The 9,568-nt window shown below is 31.2% G+C and overlaps 2 protein-coding genes across 5 annotated transcripts in view; one reads left to right on the top strand and one right to left on the bottom strand.

The window, feature by feature from the left end:
* Positions 1–9,568, top strand: part of LOC119635159 (dedicator of cytokinesis protein 3) — a 68,297-nt gene that overhangs the window by 37,871 nt on the left and 20,858 nt on the right. The window lies entirely within an intron of this gene.
* Positions 1–9,568, bottom strand: part of LOC119635160 (innexin inx3) — a 21,678-nt gene that overhangs the window by 10,154 nt on the left and 1,956 nt on the right. The window contains exon 1 of one of the 3 annotated variants that reach the window (XM_038029787.1): positions 3,721–3,861. The exons of 1 other annotated variant lie outside the window; for it this stretch is intronic. The gene's annotated coding sequence lies outside the window, so the exon portion shown is untranslated. Of the gene's footprint in view, positions 1–3,310; positions 3,419–3,720; positions 3,862–9,568 lie in introns of those variants that run through there. One more of the 3 variants, XM_038029788.1, reaches the window with a different exon arrangement.

Below are 9,568 nucleotides of genomic sequence, written 5' to 3'. Positions count from 1 at the left end.
GTTTTGTTATCTTTTCAATAAAATTCTTTAAACTAAAAATGTACCGTTATGATAAAGAGACTTTTTAGCAATTTTCTGATAAAATCATTATTCGATTACCTATGGAAATACTAGAATTTCTAAGCAAAGACACTGAAGGAAAACATATTTACAGACTTAATTTGAAGTCAGCCTTACACCTTTAAGAAAATTCTACAAAGAGCGAAACAAATAATGATTGGACGAGACAAAGTCGAGGATAGATTGTGTATGCGCCAAGCTCTGTCCAATTTTCCCGAGTCATTAAAAATATATGGTCTGGAATTGTCTTGATAGAGGGTAAAGATCAATTTCGCTCCTTAAGCGCATTAATTGATAATAGTAGAGAGTGCGATTATTCATCCGACCGGATGATAATGCCCTATTCCCTTCCAAAGCCGCGACACGCAAGACATTGCCTGACCTTTACCATTTACCCATTAATGTCCTATACGGACCGATTGTTATCAATCTCTACAAAAATTACTCGGTTTGATTTCTCACCAGTTCCAACGATTTGGAAATGAGATTCAGTTCATTAATGTGGCACTCATATGTTGAACTTCTTTTGGTATATAGTCTTGTGCATGTGGTTGAAAATTGTTTAGCGGCTAATGTGTAGTTCTGAAGCGATGTCATAAGAAGAAATGTCAGTCTTTCTCACAGTTTTAAAGAATTATTTTTGTTTTTTTTTTTTTTTAAAAACGTGAGCGTAATTTCGAGAGAGGAATCTAGGAAGCCGGTTGTTTTCTGCTTTTTGGTTAAAGCATTTCTACCGCGAACATTACAAATTTTCCCACAAGCTTTTAAAGCGTTCTGGTAGGCATAAAGGCATCTATTAAGAAAAACGCGACACACTAACGCATATTTATTGTAGGCTAATGCTATAAAAACATTTTTTCCAAAAATAACTTCTTTCAATTCCTTTAGCACACTTGCAACAAACTGAATTTGCGATAATTTTTTTTTCATTCCTTTAGGTTGATTGATACGCCAAGGTTCACTTAAAGGCCGTTACAAATGTCTAACATTTTTGCTTGCTTCCCTTTCTTTAATTTTTATCACTCTTTTTTATACATATACACGCAATAAGTGGGTCTTTATAAAACAAAGCAAAGCATTCAGAAAACATTGCAATTATGCGTCTTATCAAGAACTTGAATTCGCTTATGACGTAATGTCCGTACGCAAGCACATTATACTAATTGGTCTGCTGCGATCGTTTAATGCTTCGCTACGCTTAGTTGAAAAAATCTGCTTCTTCTTTTTCTTTTTTTTTTTTAATACAAATTGTTTTTATACTCAAAGAAAGAATATTAGCCTATAATCTGGCAATTATAGATAGCGATTAATGGTATATTAATGGTGATGATTAATGGTAAAGTAACGATTGTTAACTAGTTCTGAATTCAAGTAAGTAAATTTCAAAGCTGAAGAACTGGAGATTCAATATTATTTCTTAGATGCCGGTATAAGTTTTTAATATAACTACGCTTAGGTATCGATTAACGGTTTTGCTCTCTGCGTATTCTTAGCAATCAGTCAACCAGCTAGCGTCTTAAGGAACTAATACTAACTTGTAAGGATTTTGTTTAATCTTTTTTTTTTTTTTTTGTAAGTAATGGCTTAAATGTTCAAGAATAATATGCAAAAGGTTTTATATAATAATCCAAAAACGCAAGTATTCGAGTATACTTCAAACTTCGTTAGGTTTCTCTTGAAACTCCTTCTCTTGTCGATCTGGCCGTGTTTCTAGCGTGCCTCAATTTTCAATCTATTGTCTTGAACTTTCAACATTGTAATCTTATAATAGAACTTCCATGTAAGGAACATTGAAGATTTTCTTGCTTTTACCGGATTTTTTATAGCCGATTTTCGATAGCTTTCTTTTATGAAGAGCAAGATTTTTTTTGTTTAAAAAGCAATCAAAAAAAAAAAAAACTTTTTCTTATTAGGAAATTTTATAATGAAATTACAATTACAATTTAAAGTCGATCGAATGAAGTACACTAGAGCTATGACCACGGAATGCTCTTAACATAAAATTATTAGGTCAAGTGTTTGAATTTTCTGCAATTTGAAGTGACTTGGAACTATATTCATACTGAAATGATCTAGAAAATGTTAAATCCTGACATTTATTATTAGTTTTAGACACTTTCGTAGACTATCAAAAGCCATTTACGAAATTAATATGCGACTACAGACAAAAAAACAAAAAAAGAAACGTAACAAACATTAGTTTTCGTTTGCCATAGGGCAATAAACGATAGTAGCAACGACGTAATTGACGGACGAACAAATAGATGTAATTAAAATGACTAAAAATTTGTTTGCATACGCTAGTCAATAGCATTAAACAAACTATTAAAGTCTATATCTATGAGGCAACTATTAAGCATAAGAAGTGTTTACTTGATATTGAGCATTGAGCGTTGAACGTTGCTGAAGCGTACATAAATACATTCATTAGAGACCTTGTTGAAAAAATTGATGAATATCGAGAAAAAATTATTTTCAATAGACTCGTGTCACTCAATCAGAGCAGGAAAAGTAAGTTTCTTTCTTCTCATACAAAGTGTTGCTCTACACACTGTTCTATTCGTTTATTTCAAACTTTTTTTTTTCAAAACAGTGAAATTCTTGTTGTACTGAAGCTCATTATGCAAAGCGACATGTTTACATACATATGTATAGATATGTCTATACATACTGAAGCATGAATATATTGTTTGTTGACTATTGATCATTATGATGATCATTAGCACTTTATCGATATTGATGTCTTTAAGTTTGAGTTTTTCAAACTCGACATTTTTTTTATACTTTAACACAAATACAAACTAAAATAAAATTTTTTTTTTTAATTTGAATATGTTTCAGAAAAAGAGAACCACCATGCACATATCCAATCAAATACACACATAAACATGGTAATATGCAAAACACGATAAGCACACTTTTGCGCTCTCCCAAAAAAAAGAAAAAAAAAACAGACAACATAAAAACAGACAACATAAAAACACATACGAACTTGTTTACTTTATACACGTATAAGCGTTACCTAGGCATATCTCTCTTTGTATGGGTAAAATTAAGAAAAAAAAAAAATAAATAAAGGAAAATAAAAAGAAACAAAAAAAAAAAAAAGATTTCTTTTACTCGTATTTGTTTTTGTAACATATGAAGAGATTTTTAGGTTGGGACAAACAAAATTACATACGAACGCCGACCTGTACTGAAATAACATTTTTTTTTTTTTTTCATTTTTATGCATATTTTGTATGCTTACGCTATTTTCTCTCTTTCGCTCTGTCTCTCTGCGTCCGTGTATCTGTATCTGATTCTTTTCGTGTTTTTTTATTTTTTTTTTTTTTACTACAATTTATCTTTTTGTTGTTTTTGTTGCTTTAAGAACTGGTTTTAAGTTTTACGTTTTTGTTTTTGTAAATGATTTGACTTTTTTTTCTTCTTTTTTTTTTTTTTTCTTTTTGCAATTGTGCTCTTGACTGCATTACATTATGGGAAATAATGAAAACGAAACTACATATATGAAACAATTTTTCATAGAATTTTTCATAGAAATTTGACAGAGCTAGATATTAATCTAGTTTTGTTCTATCAATTTTTTTTCTTTTTCCTCTATATGTATATTTAAAATGTTTATTATTAACTAAAAGCAGTTTTATGATTTTAGCTCACCTTTTTATTTAAAATATTTAATAATTTATATTATTATCTGCTTTTGTGTGTGTTATTAACAAAGCTTTTACACACTTCACAATATATATGTCATTCAACGTACAACGTACAACGTTCGTTAAGTAAACGTTATATATATATATATATATATATATCTATTTTTCAACTTAAAAAAAAAAAAAAAGAACCAAAAAAAAAGAAAAGAAAAACAGCAACGACACGTTTAAAAATTTAATTTCATTAAAATTTCAATGAAAGCACTTTTTTCATGCACCGATGCACTTTCAAAATGCGATCTTTCCGTTTACTATGCGGCAATTGTGTACTTAAAGTGCTACTGCTCTACAACAACAAACCAACTGCTGCTTTCGCTGCCAGTAACGGTGGCTGGTGGTGCATTTGCTGATGTTGACGATGATGATGTTGACGATGATGAGGAGAATGAGGATGATGACGATGACGATGACGACGACGACGACGGCGAAGATGATGGTGGTGGTGGTGTTGGTTTTGGTGATGATGATGGTGCTGGCCGTGTGTATTTGTGCCACCGAGTTTCGCGTTGCGGATGCGGCTTCTGTCTGTTATGTTGCACGGTTAAATATTTTAAAATTTACAAGAGTCTAACGTAAAAGCACCACGATAACATTAAACAACGACAGAAGCAACAAACAAACATTAACACGAATAAATAATGCAGCTGAGTTCTTTTTCTTTTTTTTTTTTTGGGGTTTTTTTTTTTTTTTTTACACACACAAAACGATAAAAAAGCTACCGCTGTTGCTGCTACCGCACAAAAAGTGTCTGTAGAGTGAAGAATCAATGATGTTTCAGGCGCTGGTTTGATTCTCTACAAATTTACATTTCATTAATTTTGATTTTTAAATGCGAGTTGAAAGTAGCGCTCTTCTCGTTGTTTCACAGCTAACTGGCGTTTACAAATTTCTGTAAATCATCATCACTTGCAATCCAAGATCGTTAACCAAGTCTACATTTGAAATCTCTTCTTCACCATTCATTTATTTCTCTTTCCGCATTTCTCTCTCTTTTCTTGCCTGCATTGCGCTTATCTCTTGGGGTTGTTGCGTTCATGATCACAATTCTCTTTCACACATAACCGAACTCTTAAATTCAAGTTCATTCTAAATGTTTGTTTTTATATGCTGTACATATACGCTTATATATATATATATATATATATGTATATAGAGGCATATGTGCACATGTGTGTTTATATATAAGATTATATGTTATTGTTAGTTATAGCGTTTTGCATAATTAGTTAGAGGCGAACTCACCGATCAATGTAAACCAGATCGAAGCGGACTTTCGTGCATATGCATGCCAATGTTCAAATATTTCAAATCGCCGTTAAGAGTAAAATTTACAAAAAGTGTTGGGTATGAATTATGCTTGGACAACATCTTTACCGAGTTTTCTCATTAATTTACCCAAAATCTTTCAGACGAATAGACTGATCGTCGCTTTTCACCAGTTTTGCGCTTTGCATTTGAAACTCTCAAGATGATAATTGTTCCAAATTCATTTTTCATTTCATGCTTTGTGCATTGATCAAAAAAAAAGCAAAGAAATAAAGCTATAATGGAACCTAAATTTCTTTATAATAATAAAACATTTATTTCTCATCCTTTACTTTATGTCCGCCATAATAATTATATCATGTCGACACTCGCTTGAAACGCTCAACTATGCGTTTGAGCTTTTAAAACTCTTCAAGCATAACATTTATAGCGGATATCGTGTTAGTCTTAACTGTGGAATAAATGGACAAAGTTTAGGTTAAAAAAAAAAAAAATATAAAGCCACAAAAACCAAAAACTTTTCAAAAAATATGATAGATAGAAGAAACAACGAGACTTACAAAAAAAAAAAAAAAAAAAAAAAAAAAAAAAAAAAAAAAAAAAAAAAACCCTTGAACAACAAGGAAAAAGAAAGAGGATAAATTTTGTGACTGGAGTAGAAATGAAAATATTTGCGTTATCCTTTTGAGAAAAACTCGGCCCACTATGCTGGCAAAATTGCTCATCAACACAATAAAGGGTTACTTAATATAAGCCACGCATGTAGTAGATGTGCCTGCGAGAGGATTTTTTTATAAAATAAAAAACATAACACATTTATTTACCCTCAAAAGTCAAGATGTATTAAAAAAAAAAAATAAAATAAAATAAAAAAAACAAGTCTATTCAAATTTCATATTAATTTAACATAAAATTATATATAAACTGGATCGTTATTCATTCATTCCCTTTTGGGGTGTGTTATTAAAGACCGGCATATTTGCGTTCAATCAGCCTGATGTGGATTGAAATTTAAATTAATTGTTAGATGATTGTTAAAAATTGGTATTTGCTTTTATGTGAAACCTAAAGTAATTGGAAATTTTTAAACTCCTTTTTATCCTTTCGAAAACCTCTAGTTATGAAAAGATGAAGTTTTTGTTATATTTTCTTTTTCGTTATTTCGAAGTTCAAGTAAATGTTTTTCTTTTCTTCTCGAACAAATAGACCAGTTTTTGATGACAAAAATTTATGTTATTATTTTTTTTTTTTTCCTTTTTTAGTTGAAGTCTTTTTACCTACAACATTCCATTTACAAAATTTGTGAACGATGAAAAAAAGTTCAGTTCAGTTAGATTAATATATCAAGATAATGTTATGTGGTAATATAAAACGGACAAAGTGTATATTTTCGATATGATTTGGCTTCATTTTACTTAAGTATGATGATGAATACCTGATAGTTATTGTTTTTTTTTTTTTTTTTTTTTTTTTATTGTTATTAGCATTTATTTACTTTGCATAATCTTTTAATTCTGGCGTCATCCAAAGATTAATCTTACGTCGTTAATTGAATAGCACAGAAATTGTTATCTAAATCATTTTTTTAGACTTGTTCATCTATACTATGTATTCTCCTAATTACAATTCTAACATTTTTCTTTATTTGCTGCTCTAACTGAAGGTTTTCTAATTATTTCTTTCAATTTTTAGTGAGCATTAGAAAATATTTTAAATTCGCTATCGATTTCGCTTTGGTTAGGCGCCTGTTTATTCGCTTATCCCTCTACTCGTTATTCCGACGAAAACTGCGTCCTTCGTTTATTGCAATAATTCGTAATAATAAAGTAACATCCCATCAACAAGTCTAACAATGCATTCATTTTCTTGATCCGTCCGTCCTTCCGCTCTATTTTACGGTAGTCCGGCCGATTAGTAAAATTATCCTCTCTATTCGCGTGTTCTCTGCTTACACTATTGCCAAGTCATTAAGCCTATTCTTCACTGTATCCAATCGTCACGATGTCCGTTCGTCGCTTTGTCCGTGCGTCCATCCGAGTAGGCAAGAGTCTCTCGACTAGCAACTCAATGGTCGTGGGTTCAAATCTCAAGCGCAGTAGAGGGTTTAATAAAACCGAAAACCTTAGACGGTAGTGCTTTAAGGCTTTAGTCTTAGAATTTATTCTCTGGCCAAATTTATAATAATAATAATAAGTTAAGAAATCTTGATCGAAAAAATGCTCTGATGTATAACAAAATTGTAGAAAAAATGTAATTAAAAGCAATAATAAGGAACCATTATCTTGTAGAGTCTGCATATAGCCCGCTCTTAAGGCGAGTGCGTATTTTCGATTCACTTGGGCATGTTAGTCGTCAAGAAATAGAAATCGGGTATTTCAAAAAACACGACACTAAGAAAATAAGTAAAAGTTTTTGAATGAAACTTCAATTCTTCTTAAAAGTAGAAAGTAAAACTCATCTCAAACAGATGGTCATTAAAAGATGACTAATTAAGTCAGATTAAATTGTATTAAAAGTAAAAATTTTTGCTCTGTTCGTTACTAAAACACTTTTTTAAATACAAAAAATGTAAATTCACCGAACTCTTTTTTTGCGCGGTCTTTTTTTACACGATTTTTAAATAACATAATACGCTTTCCTTACACAAACTTCTTGTTCTAGTATGAACCAAAAAAAAAAAAAAAATTTTTTTTTTCAATTCTAATTCACACGATTTTTTTTTTTTGCTCGGATTTTTAAGAAACGCATCTACCGTGTAAAAAAGAGTTGCGTGTATAATATTTTATTGTTCTGTGTGCGTTTCAAATTATTTCACAACTTATTTTATGAGTGGCAAAACTACTCTTTGGTAGAAATTCTTTTTACATACTTATCAACTTTCACACATAGGATTAACTCATCTGCTATAGCAATCTTTTATGTTCCTATCTTCAATTGCGAAATAATCGCCATTGGATCAATATTTTCGACAGTGTATAACTCATATATATATGTATATGTAAAGCGTTATTATACTTTTCTGCATTCATGTGCCACTGTATAAAGAAAATGAAATTTTGCATTCTCTTACGCGTTATATATACATCCTTCTGCATACCAAAAAAAAAAAAAAAAAAATGTTCGCAACTGTGTAAGTAATAAATACAAACTGACCTGTTGCTACCTTAGTGCAAAAATAATTTATATATATTTTTATCTTTTTTTTCTTTTCTTTTTGCATTTCGAATTCCTCTTCTCTCTTCTATGCAACTTTCGTGATGCTCCATCCAACGTCACTTGGGAAAACCCAGATAGCCTTTTTCTGAACTTATGACTTCAAGCTTATGTTACTCTTATATATATATATATATATATATGTCTAAAGTATTAAGAAGATTTAAAAGGAATTTCCCTTGTCTTCCATTCGTATATAAGGCTTTTTATTCACTTTCACCGTAAAACTAAAACGAAAACGTCAACGTACTTTTTCTTCCTTTGTAGAATATTTAAAATTCATAAGAAATTATTACAATGCTCCACAAGATAGATGTACAGTGCATTTTTCACATTAACTACACAGTGTGAGGGTAAACTAATTTAATCTCATTGCATTTTTACTTACAAAAATATTCGTCGTCGAAGCTTTCTTAATATATGCAATAGTTTCGTAAGCGAAGTGATATCATTTGTCTGTCTTAGCTCATAAGTCACAATTTAGCATATTTTCCTGATCAGTGAGCTAATTCACATCATATTCAAAGGAAATGAAGCTTGAATTGTCCTGGGAACTTGATACATGTCCTTTTACTTCTACAAAACATGTTTAAAGGAAATCGACCTTATGCGTTCCAACATGAATTTGCCCATAAATCGCTCTAGTTTCGAATGTAATTACCTTCAACCCGGATCATTGGCGCCATTTTTTCTTTTGTTGACATCTCACAAAGACTTTTAACTTATCATACAGCTTGGATAGTTTGGAGTACCGTTGAACCTGCCGAGTTGTGAGTCAAAAAAAAAAAGAGCTTTTGCCAACAGTAATTTTTTCTACGCTTGAACGGTACGACGTTGTATCGCTACTGTGATTGAAAAGCGGATCTACTTTGGGAATCTTAGAACCACAAAATTGACGACATTATATGTTTATTAGAATCGGAGGGATCCGAGGGTTGTTAAAGTCTGGTGAAATGTTTGATGTTACTGCCAACAATTAATCAATTTGTCAACGGCACTCAAAAAAAGTAGCACAAATGCACTTTTTTACTTGTACATCCGTGCCTCCATCTTTGATTCAAAACCGGTTCGCTACATATTGAAAGCAGTCGATTGCCAAGCGCTAGTTCATGCAGCTCATTCACTAGGCCCAAGTCCTTCCGCTTATTATTTATTTCCATCGATGGGTCACCTCTTTGTTAAGCAATGCTTTGGTTCGTATGAATATGTGAAGAAAACAATTCGATAACTAGTTTGCGGCAAAGGCACATGATATAGGGAAAAGTAGGAAAAGGTATAGCAATGGATAAGACTTTGAAAAATATACTTTTTTT

Source organism: Glossina fuscipes, unplaced genomic scaffold (assembly GCF_014805625.2).
Source record: "Glossina fuscipes isolate IAEA_lab_2018 unplaced genomic scaffold, Yale_Gfus_2 3, whole genome shotgun sequence".
Taxonomy (NCBI): domain Eukaryota; kingdom Metazoa; phylum Arthropoda; class Insecta; order Diptera; family Glossinidae; genus Glossina; species Glossina fuscipes.
Note: the sequence above shows the minus strand (reverse complement) of the source record. Positions and strands in the feature narration are given on the sequence as shown.